Genomic DNA, 15,101 nt, shown 5'->3' on the forward strand with positions numbered 1-15,101 from the left:
TTTTTATGGGATTCTGGGTATTCAAACCAAGTTCCTCTTGTGAGGGGTGTGTGTGTGTGTGTGTGTGTGTGTGTGTGTGTGTGTGTGTGTGTGTGTGTGCGCGCGCGCGCGCGCGCATTTTACTGGGGTCTGGAGACTAAAACTGAGACTTTGTGTAAGACTTTACAAATCTGAACATTGATTACATACCTGGAGCAAAGTTATGACTTTCAAGTAAGTAGTCTCACTGAATACTTTCAACGATCCTAAGACAAAGGCTTCAAGTTAAACTTGAAAAAACTGAGGCCCAGAAGTAGTCTAAGGGCACACAACTGAAGTGGAAACCAGGGTATGCCTTTGTGACAAACCCTTAAGCTAGGTCATGCTGTTTCTCCAGGCCTTCCTTTTTTCCTGGTATCATAGCATTCCTTTCCTTGAGTATCAGGTGGTTTCTTAATTAAATGGCCAGGTCTTGGGACTGGAGAGACAAGACAACTAATGGTTAGATGAAGAGCCTCCTCTTAGAAGCTTCATATGGGAAGATGGGGATGGCAAAGACGGGGCTGGAAGTGGAGTTTTGAGATGGGAAAAGTGGCTCGACCTTCTCCAGAAGGCTATAGGGACCAGAGCAGGGTTCATATGGGGGCAGGACATGCCTCGGACGGTGTGTTGGAAATAACATGCCAAAAGAGACATGCCAGGCCTCCTGGTGTCTCAGGCAAGACACACACTGCTGGGCTGAGGAAGTTGTCTAGCCCACAATTGGCATTGTCGGAAGGGGCCTGCCTGGCAAACCTCGGTCTCCTCATAACCCAGTCTGGAAAGCTGGCCTCTGTTGAATTTGGCTGGGAGCCCTTGATGAGCTCAGCAGCAGAGAATGCCGAGTGTCACTGCTTTCCAATGCGAAAGGCTCTGCTCAATCAGGACCACAGCTGGACCATCGTATGGGGCCTTGGGACTGTGGCCAGGGCCAGGGCTGACTGTGTTTTCTGATACATGTGGTAAAAGATGAGCTGAAGTCAGGCTCATCCTTGGCACACAAGGCTTTAAAACTCTGAACATGGTCCCTGGGAACTTTGCTAGTCCGCATGTGATCTGAGCACCAACCCTGTAAGCATCTCCTGCCATTCATTGGAAATGAAACTACCAGGGATGAGGAGATAGCTTAATGCCTTAAAGAACTGATCGTGCAAGCTGAGGATTCTCAGAACCCATAGGAAAACAGGTATGGTTTCATACATCTATAATCCCAGCACCCCTATAGCCAGGATATATTATACTATAGGAGAAGATAGGAGAAGCTACAAAAGCTTGCAGGCCAGCTAGTCCAATGCACACAGTGGAGCAAAAAGACTCTTCCAAATGTATTCAAGGTGAGGGTTAGTACCTCTAACCTATACATACATACCATCATCACACATGTGATCACACACACACACACACACACACACACACAAACACGCACGTGCGCATACCACAACACACACAGAAATAGATTTTTAAAAAGAAAAAAATGAATGAGACAGACAGAGAAAGAGAGAGAGAGAGAGAGAGAGAGAGAGAGAGAGAGAGAGAGAGAGAGAAACAGACTCTGGGCTCTACTCAGTCCAGCTGAATCCAATTGTGCTTTACCAACCTCCCCATGTAAGGAGAGTTTGAGACGTGCTGTCCTTGACCATGCCCTGAAAGATGAGTCAGATGTTGTGAAACCATACTTCTCCAAACTGTGTGTTTTCTGAGACCCCCCACCTCCCAAGGTGGCTCAGATGCACAGTGGAGTTTAGTAACCAGTGCAGGAAACCTTTGAGACATCTTAAGATCATCCACACTGTTTTTAGGCAATGTCTTGGGCATGCCTCCCACAGACGACAGTGTCACAACAATTCCCTTTGAGAGGGTGTGGAAAGCATCATCAGATGACTTTCAACATGCCTTGTCCCTGCAAAGGGGTTGAGGCTGTCTGTAAGCAGAGTGGGTGACTTGTTGAGGAGAAGAATAAAGGTGTCTTGGGCAACTCCAGAGTTCCATTGTTCATTAATCTATTCTGATGGGTTACCTCTGTGATTCCTTCTAAAATTGGGTTATGAGGGTTGGAGAGATAGCTTAGTGATTAAGACCATATTCTGCTCTGCTAACTCTAGCTCCAAGGGACCTAACAGTTCTAGCCTAAAGAGACACCTGCACTCATGTACACATCCCCACATACAGATACATATGTACACACATAATTAAAAAGAAAAAACTTCAAATTAGTTTATTGTTTTGTTTTTTTTATGGATTAGAAAGGTATACTTACCTTGAAAGTAAATGGTTTTAGGGTTCCAAAAGCAACTTTGGGAAGAAAGGTTTTACTTGTTGCATATTTAGAGGTAATGTCCCTCACGGAAAGAAGTTACATAGAAACTATTTCCATGGCTGGAACCTGGAGTCAGGAGCTGATGCAGAGTTCACAGAGGAACACTGCCTGCTGACTTGCTCTTCATGGCTTACACAGCCTGCTTTATTGTAGCACGCAGAAACACCTGCCCATAAGTGGAAATGCCTACATTGAGCTGGACCCTCTCACAAGAATTATAAAGCAAGCAAAAGCCCCACAGGCTTGACCACAGGCCAGTCACCTGAGGGCATTTTCTCAGTCGAGCTTCCCTCTTCACAAATCACTGTATGTATCAAGGTGATATAAAACAAGACGTCACACTAAATCACTAGTGATTGCAAAGTCTGGTTGTCTCTGCATGTTCATTTATGTACATGTATTCACAGTATATATGTGTACATGTGTATGTGTGTGCATGAACATGTATGCATGTGGAAGGAGGTCACAGAAGAACAGAAATCAAAGATGTTTGCAGAGACCAGCCTGATCCCCATCTTTCTATGCTGCTATAACAAATGACTGTGAACACAAGTGGATCAAGGCAACCAAAATGTGTTATCTCCCAGGTCTGGGGACTGGAAATCCAAGTCTCACCAGGCTTTCTGGATGGTACAGAGTCTGTTGCTGACCTGCTCCAGCTTCTAGAAGCTACCATTATTTATTGACTAGCTTGTGGCTACATCCTTACCTCCATACTTATGTGACTTTCCCTTTGTTCTCTATGTCACATCTTCCTCTCCCTCCTTGTGATGACAGTGTGTGCACACGATTATATTTAGGGGCCACTTACTTAACCATCATGATTTCAAACCCTGACTTTGTCTTGTTTTCTGACATTGATGGTTCCATGGATAGGATGTGGAATTTTCCCATCTACTGCAAGGTCATTACAATGCACTTAACAAAACCTAAACTCTTTATTTATGGTAGTAAAAAAAAAAACTGATGTGACTCCTGCCCATCTCTGAACCCATCTTATTCCACATTCTTTTTTTCTCAGCCCATTTCTCTGGTCTGCTTTCAGATCTTCAAATTAGTATGTGCCTAGAGGCTCTTTGCCTAAGATATTACTGCTTTGGGCATCATTTCCTAAAAGAAAACATGAATTAATAAATGAGAATGAATGAATGCATGAAGGAATGAATGAATGTCCTATTCCCAATGTATCAAAAATAGAAGTGCATCCCTTGGGTTAACTAGCATGATCAAAGTTCCCATTTTTCTCAGTCCCAATAAAGACATTTCCACCTAATCATTTTTTCAGTCATCAAACTCTCGAAACACCCATCAGTCTTAGATATCTGCAGGCTGACTAGACTGGAGTCACACTTTGTCACTGTGACAAAGCATGAGCCAAGGACTGGCAGGACTAATGTCCAGAACCACACTCATCTCTTTGTTCTTTCAGAAGAAAAGTCCAAGGTGTAGACTCTTCTCTTCCTAGGCTTCATCCTATCTTGAAGACAAGATGCCTTGCTCTAGCCAAATGACCTTGAATTTCTTCCTGACTTTGAGAGAAGGACTATAATCAATGATATATCAAACCTAATAAGGTACCAAGATAAAGCATAAACAGAAGTGGTTGGGTTTTTTAGTCGTTGTTCCTAAAATAAGAATTCTAACATGTCTAGTTGTATAAATTAGTAGCAGACATTAGACTATAAACAGATCTAGAAAGAGCAACTCAACTCCCTCTGTTTTGCCCGGAACTTTCTCTGTCAGCATTTTAAATCCTGTATCCCAGGGGAAACCCCCTTAGTCCCAAATAAGCCAGGACAGCTGGTTACATAGTGGTAGCTTACAGGCCTATCCCTGCCAGTTGAGGGTCAAAGCAAAAGGGTAGAAGCTGGGTCCCACAGAATGTATGTCTAAATATATACAAGTTATAAATCAAGCTAACGTATTGTGGAATAAAAATATGCTTTCTCTTCCTACCCATGACACATGGTCTCAAAACAACATGGAAAGTCAGGTTTGGATTTCAATTTCACAGGTGTCTACCTAGTTCCTGTTTTTCATTCACTGTATCTTCACACCCTTAGCTCTACCTTAAATCTTAAGTGATATTACATAGATAGAAATGTTCAAACCTCTTCTGCACACACCAGAATAGCCAGCTCCTTGAATATTCCTTGTTTCTGGGATAAATTGTGATGGGCCTATAAAAGACTTAGTGGGCTCTGAAGTGGAATTAGGCTCCATCCCATAGGAATTCTGGAGTCTAAAGTTCTCAAAGTCTGACTGAGGAGGGGTGTCTAGCAGACTGTAGTCCCCAGAACTAGAGCCATGTCACCTAAGTCCCTTGGTCATACTTGGTCATCCACATAATTGGAAACCATGGATGTCTTCTAACTCCCAAATAAGCCATCTACTTCTCCAAAGCCTAAGGTCACAGATATTCAACTAGTGAAAGGAATCCTGTAGAAAACCTTTACAGTTACCCCATGGTATTCTTAGAAAGAGCTTTCTAGAATATTTGAAGTTATGATAAGAATTAAGAAAAAAAAATAATGTGGACAACAAGAACTACTTGAGGATGATTCTCGCCTCCTACAAATTCGTAAGGAAAAGGACTTCCATAAAGAGTCTAGAAGTTTCCCCCACTCTCTTTTTTGAATCCACACAAAAGCTAACATTTCTGTTTCAGTTCATGGAATTTACTTTGATGAATTATTCACTCTGTGGTCAACACTGACAGACAAAAGAACACAAGATCAAAGTCTTCAGTCTGCTCCTACAGCCCTGCCTATATGAGCTAATAAAATTAAGGAAAGAAGCACACAGCAGATTCAAAGTGGCAAAATAGATGATTTTAGTTAGGGTTTCTATGGCTCTGATGAAGCATCATGACCAAAAGCAACTTGGGGAGGAAATAGTTTATTTGGTTTGTTCTTGCACATCACAGTCCCTTCTCAGAGGCAGTAACGGCAGGGACTTGGAGGCAGGAGATGAAGCAGAAGCATGGAGGAGTGCTTCTTTGCTAACTTGCTTCCCCATGGTTAACTCAGCCAGTTTTTCTATGCAACTAGGACTACCTGTGTCAATGGGATGGATCCTCCTGCTCAATCACTAAACAAGAAAAGTCCACAGGATTGCCTAGGAGTCAATCTTATGAAGCCTTACGAAGGCATTTCTCAATTGTGATTCTCTTTTTCAGATAGCTCCAGCTTGTGTCAAGTTATTAAGACAAACAAGCAACAAAAAATAAAAATAAAAACAAGCTAGGACAGATGGTAAGGTTAAGAAAAGAGACAATGGTGTCAATGTGAATAGGCCACCAGTGTGACCCTAGGTGAGTTTCATTGCTAATACGAGCCTTGACTTCTATCTAAACTAAATAAGGCTTTAAACAATATATACCACATAGAACTGGAAGGAAGGTGGGCACAGAGGTAGGATAGAAAAAAGACATAACCAGTACCTGGGACATCACTTTTCAAATACCACATCTTTATGGTAGCAGGCATGCTGGTGGTTATTGCCAGAGAACTACACTGGCAGAGCAGTGTAGAGGGCTCTGAAGTGGAATTCGGCTCCATTTCAAAGGAATTCTGGAGTCTAAAGTTCTCAAAGTCTGACTGAGGAGGGGTGTATAGCAGACTGTAGTCCCCAGAACTCAAGCCATGCCACCTAAGTCTCTTGGTCATACTGGTAGGCACTGTCATGACATGCTATAGCCATAGTACTGTGAAGTATGCTAATTAGTTCTGAGGCTTACTGTTAAGGGGAGATAGCTCCAGTGATGACTAAGATATCAGGTAAAGAAACCCTGTAAGAGCATTAAGGAAACAGTTCAGTTGGTATAGCATTTGCTTTGCAAACACAGAGGCATAAATTTGATCTCCAGAACCCTTATAAAAATCCAGGAGTAATGGTATATAGCTCTAATCTCACTTGTGGAGGTGGAGACAGGAGGCTTCCTAGGGCTGCTGGCTGTCAAGCCTCATGCCACACATGCCTGTAAGAGACATTGTCTCTAAAAACAAGTCAATAGCTTCCAAAGAATGACATTCAAGGTTGATTTCTGACCCAAAAGGAGATACTTGAAGGCACCAACTGTTTACACCTTCTCTGGAATATGTGGTACTAGACGAGCAGTGCCCATGAGCACACACAGATACATGTCAGGCCACGTGGAACACACAAGAGCAGCTATGAAGGGAGCTAAGCATGGCATTCACAGTCACACTGATGCCACCCAAGTCATTTCAGCCATTTACTAACCTCTCAAATAATAGAAGGCAGGTTAGTCATGGACAGGACCTAGTCACTACTCAAGTTGTACATGAGTCACTTCTAAATTAAATGTGAACATCACCAAATTAGCTCAAAAAACATCTGGACCAATGGCCCATATCGCTACTAGTTGAAGGAAGGAAACATAAGGAATCAGGGGGCAAAAATAGAAACCTACATCCTTTGAAAAAATACAATTTATTTTCTTTTGAAATACAGGACTATTTTTGTAAAAATGACTGACTCACCTCCTTTTTTTACCACTGTAAAGAAAAGAGAGTGTGTAATAGATAGTTTTACTACCAAATGAAGATGTCATGTGGCCATTACAGTCTCCGGTTTGGTTTATATTATCCTAGCGACATCCAGAATGTGCACATGAGCCTGATTGATTTGTTCCTGGGCTGGATTGCTTAAGGCCTCTCCATGGCTACAAGGAACTTCCCGAAAAGCTTTCTCATGCTTCCTGGGAGGTGGGGACATGGATTAACCCCAAATACTCTCTAGTCTGGTCACCCTAAGTTCTTGCACTTGTTCTCATGGGGTAGGAGCCTTACTATAGGATCTTGGAAGTAAATAAAGAAGGTTTAAAGATGCTCCCTACACTAGGTTCTTGCCACCCATTGTCAAGCTTTGCCAGTTTGGGGACCAGGAGGACAAAGGGTATAAAGTCAAACCAATGAGGGATTTTCCCCCAGCTGACAATCTGCCTGCTATCTCTGAGCTTCAGCTTCCTCATCTGTGAAATGGGGGCACTCAGAAAGATTAAGTGTGACTATCTTTGTAGAGGGCCTGGCTCTGTGCCCAGCCACCTGGCACAAACTACACAAATGTTCGCTCTTCTTCTTTGTAATGTAGGAGTGTTCAGGGTTATTTATGTAGACACTCTAGAAGCTAAGCCCCTGGAATCTCAGCTTTGGGGTAATAGAAAAAATTTAAAGGTCTAGCCAAAATAAGGCAAGAATCTTACCCTCTCTGTCACAATACTCCACACTCATCACCTTTTGTCATAATTGCTCGTTTTCAGGGTCTATCTTCCCTAGAATAGCAGGTCCTGTGTGTATCTTATTTCACTGCTGCCTGATCAACACCCGCCACAGTAAGGTACAAAGAAAAGAGCACAACAGTCATCAGTCCAGTGAAATACTGGACAAGTAATAGACACATGGAATGGCAGACTGATTGAAAGCATAGAGCAAGGGAAGAGTGGATGAATGAATGACTGTTTCAATGAAGGAAGTAATGAGTGAATGAAATGAGAGATTAAGGTTGATCATGTGTGTGTGTAACTGAGTCAAATGAGCATATTTTGCATTCATGACACAAGATGAGTCTAACTAAATAATAGAGCTTAGCTTGGAAAGGGTGAGTTCTTCGGGGATAGATGATAGTTATTTTTGAATATCTTGAGGAGTTGGATTCAGTGCTAGGATAGGTGATAATGCCCTACTGGAAAGCATGACTCAGTCCATGCTCACGTGGTACACAAATTGCACGTCCTTCTTACCTTCCATCACAATCCAGGACCTATCTGGCAGCTTCTGACTTTGGCACATCTATTTATGTCAGATGACATCACCACCAAGTCATGCGTCTGGGATTGTGACAACAAGTGGGGACATCGGCAGGAACCTCCTCTCACCCCCCCCCCCAGACTTTTTACAACTTGATTTCTGATAACTAAGAACCTTTCCTGAAATCTCTCACCCACCCCTTCTTCTGGGTGAGCTCATCTGGTCTTTCGAGAAGGCTAATCAGCAAGGAAGCATCACTGGACTTCGTCAGGGGGATTTGGTGTCTCCATAGCCTGTGCATCAGCCATGGACACACTCATCTTTCAGCTGCTCTGGAGTACTGCCCGTGGCTGTCCGGGGATTCCACTGCTTCCCCAGAGGTCTCTGTAACACCCAGGGTTAGCCAAAGGAGGTCTGAATAATGACTTCAAATTGCAACCTGCCTTGAACTGATATGTTTAAAGTGACCATTGAACTATCCAAATCTTCAAATGTCTGTGACTATAAGGGAAGGGAAATAAAACTACTGCCACTTTGCTATCACAAAGGAAGGAAGAGCCCACATTCATGTTGAACACAGCCTTAAAGGTCACCAAGAAAACTTTCCTGGGATAATAAAGCATGATGGCTGCTCCTACTGGACAAAGTAGCAAACCAGATGTTACTTGCCTTCTCCAGGCCAGGCACTAGAACACATGCATTACAGTCACCTGTACATGTGACCCTGATGGCCAGTGACAGAAGCTTGATATCTCTGTCTCTATTTTAAAGAGGTGAACTGAACAGGTGGCCAACCAGAGATTTGAACAAAGTTTTTTCTGGCTTATAAGCAGGTATTATTCCTGTTCTGCCCAATGTAGCATGGCCCGCCAAGATAGGAAGGGTGACATCTTGCAAAGTGCAGTACATCATGGAACACACCTCAGAAAGAAACCTATGTCTTTATCTATAGGGAAGTGGGGAAAGACCTTGTGAAGATACAGTCACAGTTTTTATGCATACACGTGTGTGTGTGTGTGTGTGTGTGTGTGTGTGTGTGTGTGTGTGTGTTCATGAATGTGTGTGCAGGAACTCACAAAGTAGGCTAGGCTAGCTGGTCAGTGAGCCTCAGGACCTATCTATCTCTGCCTTCCATCTCACCATCACTGAGGTTATAAACAAGTCCCATCACCCCTGGCTGTTTTATATGTGAGCTCTGGGGATTGAACTCACATACTGCTTTGCAAAGGAAGCACTTGACCAACTGAGCTGTCTCCCGAACCCTGATCACTCTTTTCTAATAGCTCTATTGTCTCCATGTGGGGAAAGGCCTTTCAGATATATCATAAAGCCGGGAAAGGGACAGATGAGTGACATTTTCAGGAAGGCAGATGTCATCTCATGCTAAAAAGGAAATGTATAAAAGTGCGAGACCCCCACGTCCTAGAACCTGGGCTGTGAGAAGATAAGCTCTTCAACACAGAGGACACCAAGCAGAGAGTGGCAAATGTTGTGAGGATGGCAGAGGTAGGAGACAGGAGTCCTCGGAGGTTCTGCCAACTCTGTTTCCTGTTTGAGCATTAAGCATCCGAGAATATATACCCTGCACTGTAATAAATAAGCAGCAGCCCCCACATAGTCACTGCTCATTATATCTATATGTACAGGAGCATCTTGGAGAATTAGTCCAATGTAGCAGTGTTGTGTATTAGGGAGAAAGACAACAACACAGGCAACAACTATTCTGAACCATTTGTAATCAAGGAATAACTAGGTGGACATTAGAAGGGAAAGGATTATTTTTGGAAAAGAGTACTTTATTGTGTCCCTGTATGCCAACAGTGGAGAGGTATTTTATATGTCTGCCCTGATTTCAGTGGGTCTGTCCTCTCCAGGACAGAATTCCAGTCCCACTTCACAGCTAGAAAAATCAGGATTAAGTGAAGAATGCCCTCAATGGTATAACTGAACTGCAAAGCAGAAACCATGGATTCAGACTCAGCTCTTCCTGACTGGAAAGCCACACTTTCCTAACCAGCATCTGTCAGACCCAGTGGAGGAGAGCTGCAGAGGACCCAGAGACAACGGTCCTCAGCGTAGACTGAGTCTCATGGTCAGAGAGGACAAAACAAACCTGAAGCATGGAGAATGTCACAAAGGACTAGGCTAACTGGGATGCTCAGACAGGGAATCTAATCCTCAAGGAAAGTTAGGAAACAGGAAATGACTGGATTATATGCTTTTCTTGTCACTGTGTAACTTAGTTTGACTTCTGTGTGTAGGCGATAAAACACTGACCAAAAGCAAGTTAAGGGAAGGAAGACATCATGCCATCTTATAACTTTCTCATCACAGGCCATCATTGAAATCAGGGCAGGAATTGTAGGAAGGACTACTTACTATCAGATGCAGCAGCTCCAACCATAGCATTGGGAGTACAGAGCACCTGTTCATATCATGGCCAATCAGAAAACAGCACAAGGTAGAAGCAGGGCTGGCCTATAACCCATGGAAGTACACACTCAATAGCCCATGTCTTCCAACCAGGCCCCACATTTCCCAAAACACCAACAACAGTGGTAGAGACAAGCTGTGTTGCTGGAAGACATTCAGTGTTAAGTCACAATGTAGATCAAATGAGACATCCCCTCATTTACAGCAGAGCCTAATTTGAGCCTTAAACCCAGCCATAGAAATAAATCCAAGTCATAAATAATGCCAGCTCATGGGTGAGACTCCTGATATCCACAGAACATGTGTATGTCATTCTTGTGGCCAATAAGACGCATGGGCATTTTTACCTGCACCCCACAAAGAGATGTTACCAGGTAACAAACTTTCAGAGGACCTTGGAAAATTAAAACAGCAAATAGGGTAGAAAGTTTAGATGTGGAGAATGCTACTAAAGACGGTGTTAGCATACCAACGTTTATATCTTCTCTGTCAGCTCTCCCTGGAACAAGGAATGCTCTACTCTTCACCTCTATCTCTTCTCTCCTGAGAAGCTGAGCAGGTTAGATGTTTTCCCCATTACCTGTGTTTAGATTATTCTGAAATAGAACACTATTCTAAACAGTCCTCAGAGCTGATTAGATAGCTCAGTCCATAAAGTGCTTGCTCTGAAAGTATGAGAACCCATATCAATCCCCAAAAGTTAAATTCAAAATAAAGCTATGTGTTATGCTGTGTACTTGTAACACCAGCACTGCAGACAGTCTGAGAGACAGGCAGATCCCTGGGCCAACAAGGCTAGGCAAAGCAACAAGACTCAGTCCAGCAAGAGACCCTGCCTCAAACCAACGAGTTAGACTGTAACCTGAGAAATGACATCTGATGTTAACTGCTGGCCTCCACATACGTTTATACACATGTGCACACCCATATACATGAACACATACAAGCATACTCATACATGCACAATAACAAATAAATGCTATCTATAATTAAGACTTTCAGGGGCATATACAATCAGCCACAGGAAGACAGGTTTATTTTCATTTATAAGCATATACATACACTTATACATATATATTAGTTATAGGGTCACTTGGCACATTGCTAATGCTTCCGTGGGGACTGCTGGTGTTTTAGATGTTGTTTATAGTCTTAATTGATATTAGCATTGGAATATTAACACCATTGTAAGTTCAAATCACAGCTTTTCAATCAGCTGTATGACCATGGAAAAATTACTTAGTGTTTTCAGGTATCCTAGTTAGCATTTACTATTAATTTGGCGCTCACAAGAATAGCCTGAAATGAGTCTCCCAGGAGTAATTGCCTTTCCAATGTTGGTCTATAAACATGTCTATGAGGGACTGTCTTCATTATCTTAGTTGATGGAGGAAGGGCCAGCCTAATGTAGGTTGTACTACTTCCTAGGCAGGTGGTCTGAACCTATACCAAATAGTGATCCAGTGAGCATCTAACAAGCAGTGTTCCTCTGTGGTTCCGTCTCCAGTTTCTGTCTTGAATATTCCTCAAATGGACTGTGATTGAAAGTATAATCCAAATTAACTCTTTCCTTCCTAGTTTGTTTTTGGTCAAAGTGTTTTATTACAGCAAAATAAATCAAACTAGAATATTAGGACTCAACAAAATAAAAACAAGATCGCTTTCCTCAGGGAGGTTCCATAGGAAAATTCCACAAAACTGTGTGGCTAGAAGCAGGCCAAGTCTGTTCAGCATCAACCCAGAAATCATACTTCATAAGAACTATCTTGAGTATGTCTTTTGAAGTTGAGAGGTCCTCTCTTCAGCAAGTCACTATAAATCTATGAGGCAACCCTTCTAAGCTAGTCCACTTCTACCACTACCCTCTCCCATTTCCAAGACTCACAATGATTCCTAAGCTAGGAATTTTGGATTCTCATCACTGCCTTTTAATCCTACTGAATGTGCTTCTTCCTTAGTGAATCACAACAGCAACCCCCTCCCACCAGGGAACATAGAACATGACGAGTATTTTCTACATAATGTTTGCAAACTTCATGTCAACTAATCACACAGTGATTCAAGCTCAGTCAGAGAATCAGTCCAGAAAATTTCCCCGATAGCCCCAGTGTCTCATGCACAAACCTAATCCCCAGTAAATCAAGCTGAGGTTGATATTAGCAAATTCCTCCCCTGAGGAAGAGTTTACATGTAGAGAGAGGTACCATTTTTCTTTAAACCATGTTCTGTGGTTTGACTACAACCTTTATGTTCTTATAGTGAAATGCAATCCCTCCAATCATATGTCAATGGTGTGTGCAGGTAGTGCTTTTGAGGGGTAATTAGGATTAAGTGAAGTTTGGGGGAATGGGAACCCATAATGGCATTGTATAAGAGAAAGAAAGGGCTGTTGAGATTGCTCAGGACATAAAGGCACTGGCTGTAATACCAAGCCTGATGATGTGATTCTGTTTTCCAGTCTGCATATAGTACGAGAAAACCAAACCCTGCAAGCTATCTCCAGATCTCTACATATAGACTAAATGATTAACTATAACTCAAAATGAGAGAGAGAGAGAGAGAGAGAGAGAGAGAGAGAGAGAGAGAGAGATGATAAGGAGGAAGAGAAAAAATGGAAGAGGAAGTGACAGGGAGCAGAAAGGGAGAAAGAACTGAGGAAAAGAAGGAGGAGAAGAGAGAAGAGGAAGGGGAGGAGAGGAGGTACAGAGGTGGACAGGGGTGGGGGCACAGAGCTGGGCTCTTTTCTGCTTGACCTCATAATGCCTTCCTCAGTTTAGTCATGTATCCAGAAGACCCTATACTATGAACCAAATATATACCAGTTCCTGCCCCTGGATTTCCCATCCTCTAGAACCATCAGCCAAAGTAAACCTGTTCTTTATAAATTACCTTGCTTCAGATATTTTGTTATAGCAACAAAAAATAGACTGTGAGGCCAAGCTTTTATCTAAGTCCCACATTCCCACATCCACTCTTCGAAACAGACAAAATTTATTGACAGTTATTTTAATAACACTTTCTCCTTCCATGCCCTACCCTGAGTTTACACAGCAGTTCTGCATGTAGGCATTCCTGACCAGAAGAAGACCCATGGCCCAGGATGGAAATAGCTTTCAGCTAAGAGAAAACTATGAAGAAGAAAGAAACTCCTGGTAAGCAGCAAGGCTTTGCACACCTGTAGCTTTCTCACCCAAGAGTGGTGGTACCTGGTGGAACCTTATGCGACTTTGTGGTACCCTGGTGCCAGTGGCTATGCCTCATGAAAACACTGTTGGCGATGCCTAAACTCCCCACTCTCTTCACCCTCCTCTAGTAGAGTCCCTGCACTAGGATATGCCTTATTTATGAATTAGTTACCTTTTTCATGATTCTGTATGGAACTCTGGGCCTCCAGCATGCTAGGCAACTGTTCCACCATTTAGCCATATCCTGAACCCAACTACATTATTGTTAATATAGAGAGACTGAGGCACAAAGGACTTACATGCCTGAAGTCACTCTCCATAGCTGAATAATGTCCCAGTTGTTTTCCTTGTGACCTTAAAGCAGCCAGCGCACCAACCCATAACTCAGTTTTCACCTTACCTTCCTGTATCTCTAACTGGTTTTTGTATTCTATTTGATCACCAAGTCTCACATCCTTAGATGTTCTATGTGTTAGACTCACAGGGAACATGAAGAATCTTAAAGAGATCAGAGGGAGTCTACCAAATAAGCGAGCCAAGCCGATCAAGGAGCATTGCATGTGTGGGTCTGAGTTACAGCTAGGAATCCTGGAAAGGAACTATTGAAGGTGTTTATTAGGATAAAATAAGAGTCAGGGATTCCTTACAGAAGAGGAAATCATCCAGAGCAAGCAATAACAAGAGGCAGAAAACTGAAGTGGCCGAGGGACCGAGCTGTCACCAATCCATAAGAACTGTGCTGTATGTGGGTGTTCTCATTTGATTTCTGTTGCTGTGTTAAAAATGTCCGCCAACAAAAAAGCAGTTCATGGGAGAAAGGGTTTATTTAAGCTAACAATTCCAGGTTAAAGTCTATGAGTTCTGAAAAGTCAAGGCTGTGGGAACTTGAAGTACCTTGTCAAGTCACATCACATCTACAGTCAAGAGCAGAGAAAAGATGTGTGCAAGCTTAGTACACAGCTGCCTCTTACTCATGTGGCTCCGGACCTGCCTTTTAGAGAATGATGCTATCCAGTGTGGACTTTGTCTGCCCAATGAATTAACATAAATAAAAAATTCCCTCACAGACATGACCACAGGTCAACCTAATCTAGACCATTCTTCATTGAGACTCTCCTTCTCAGGTTGAGAAGATAGCTCAGCTGTTAATGGCTCACAACAAAAATCTCTTCCTAAGTGATTCTGTTTTATGTCAAGTTGACAAGTAAAACTAGTTATGGGGATCAGGGGAGCAGGCAACCCAACCCCCTGCCCATGGAGGAGAAGGGGAGAATCAATATACGAACATCTAGTCTACCACTGCCTGAACCTAACAGGAAGACACTGAAGTCCACATGAATGGAGTTTGAGGATGTGCTTCTGGGCACAGAGTTAGAG

Source organism: Rattus norvegicus, chromosome 4, assembly GCF_021556685.1.
Source record: "Rattus norvegicus strain SHRSP/BbbUtx chromosome 4, alternate assembly SHRSP_T2T, whole genome shotgun sequence".
Classification (NCBI taxonomy): Eukaryota; Metazoa; Chordata; class Mammalia; order Rodentia; family Muridae; genus Rattus; species Rattus norvegicus.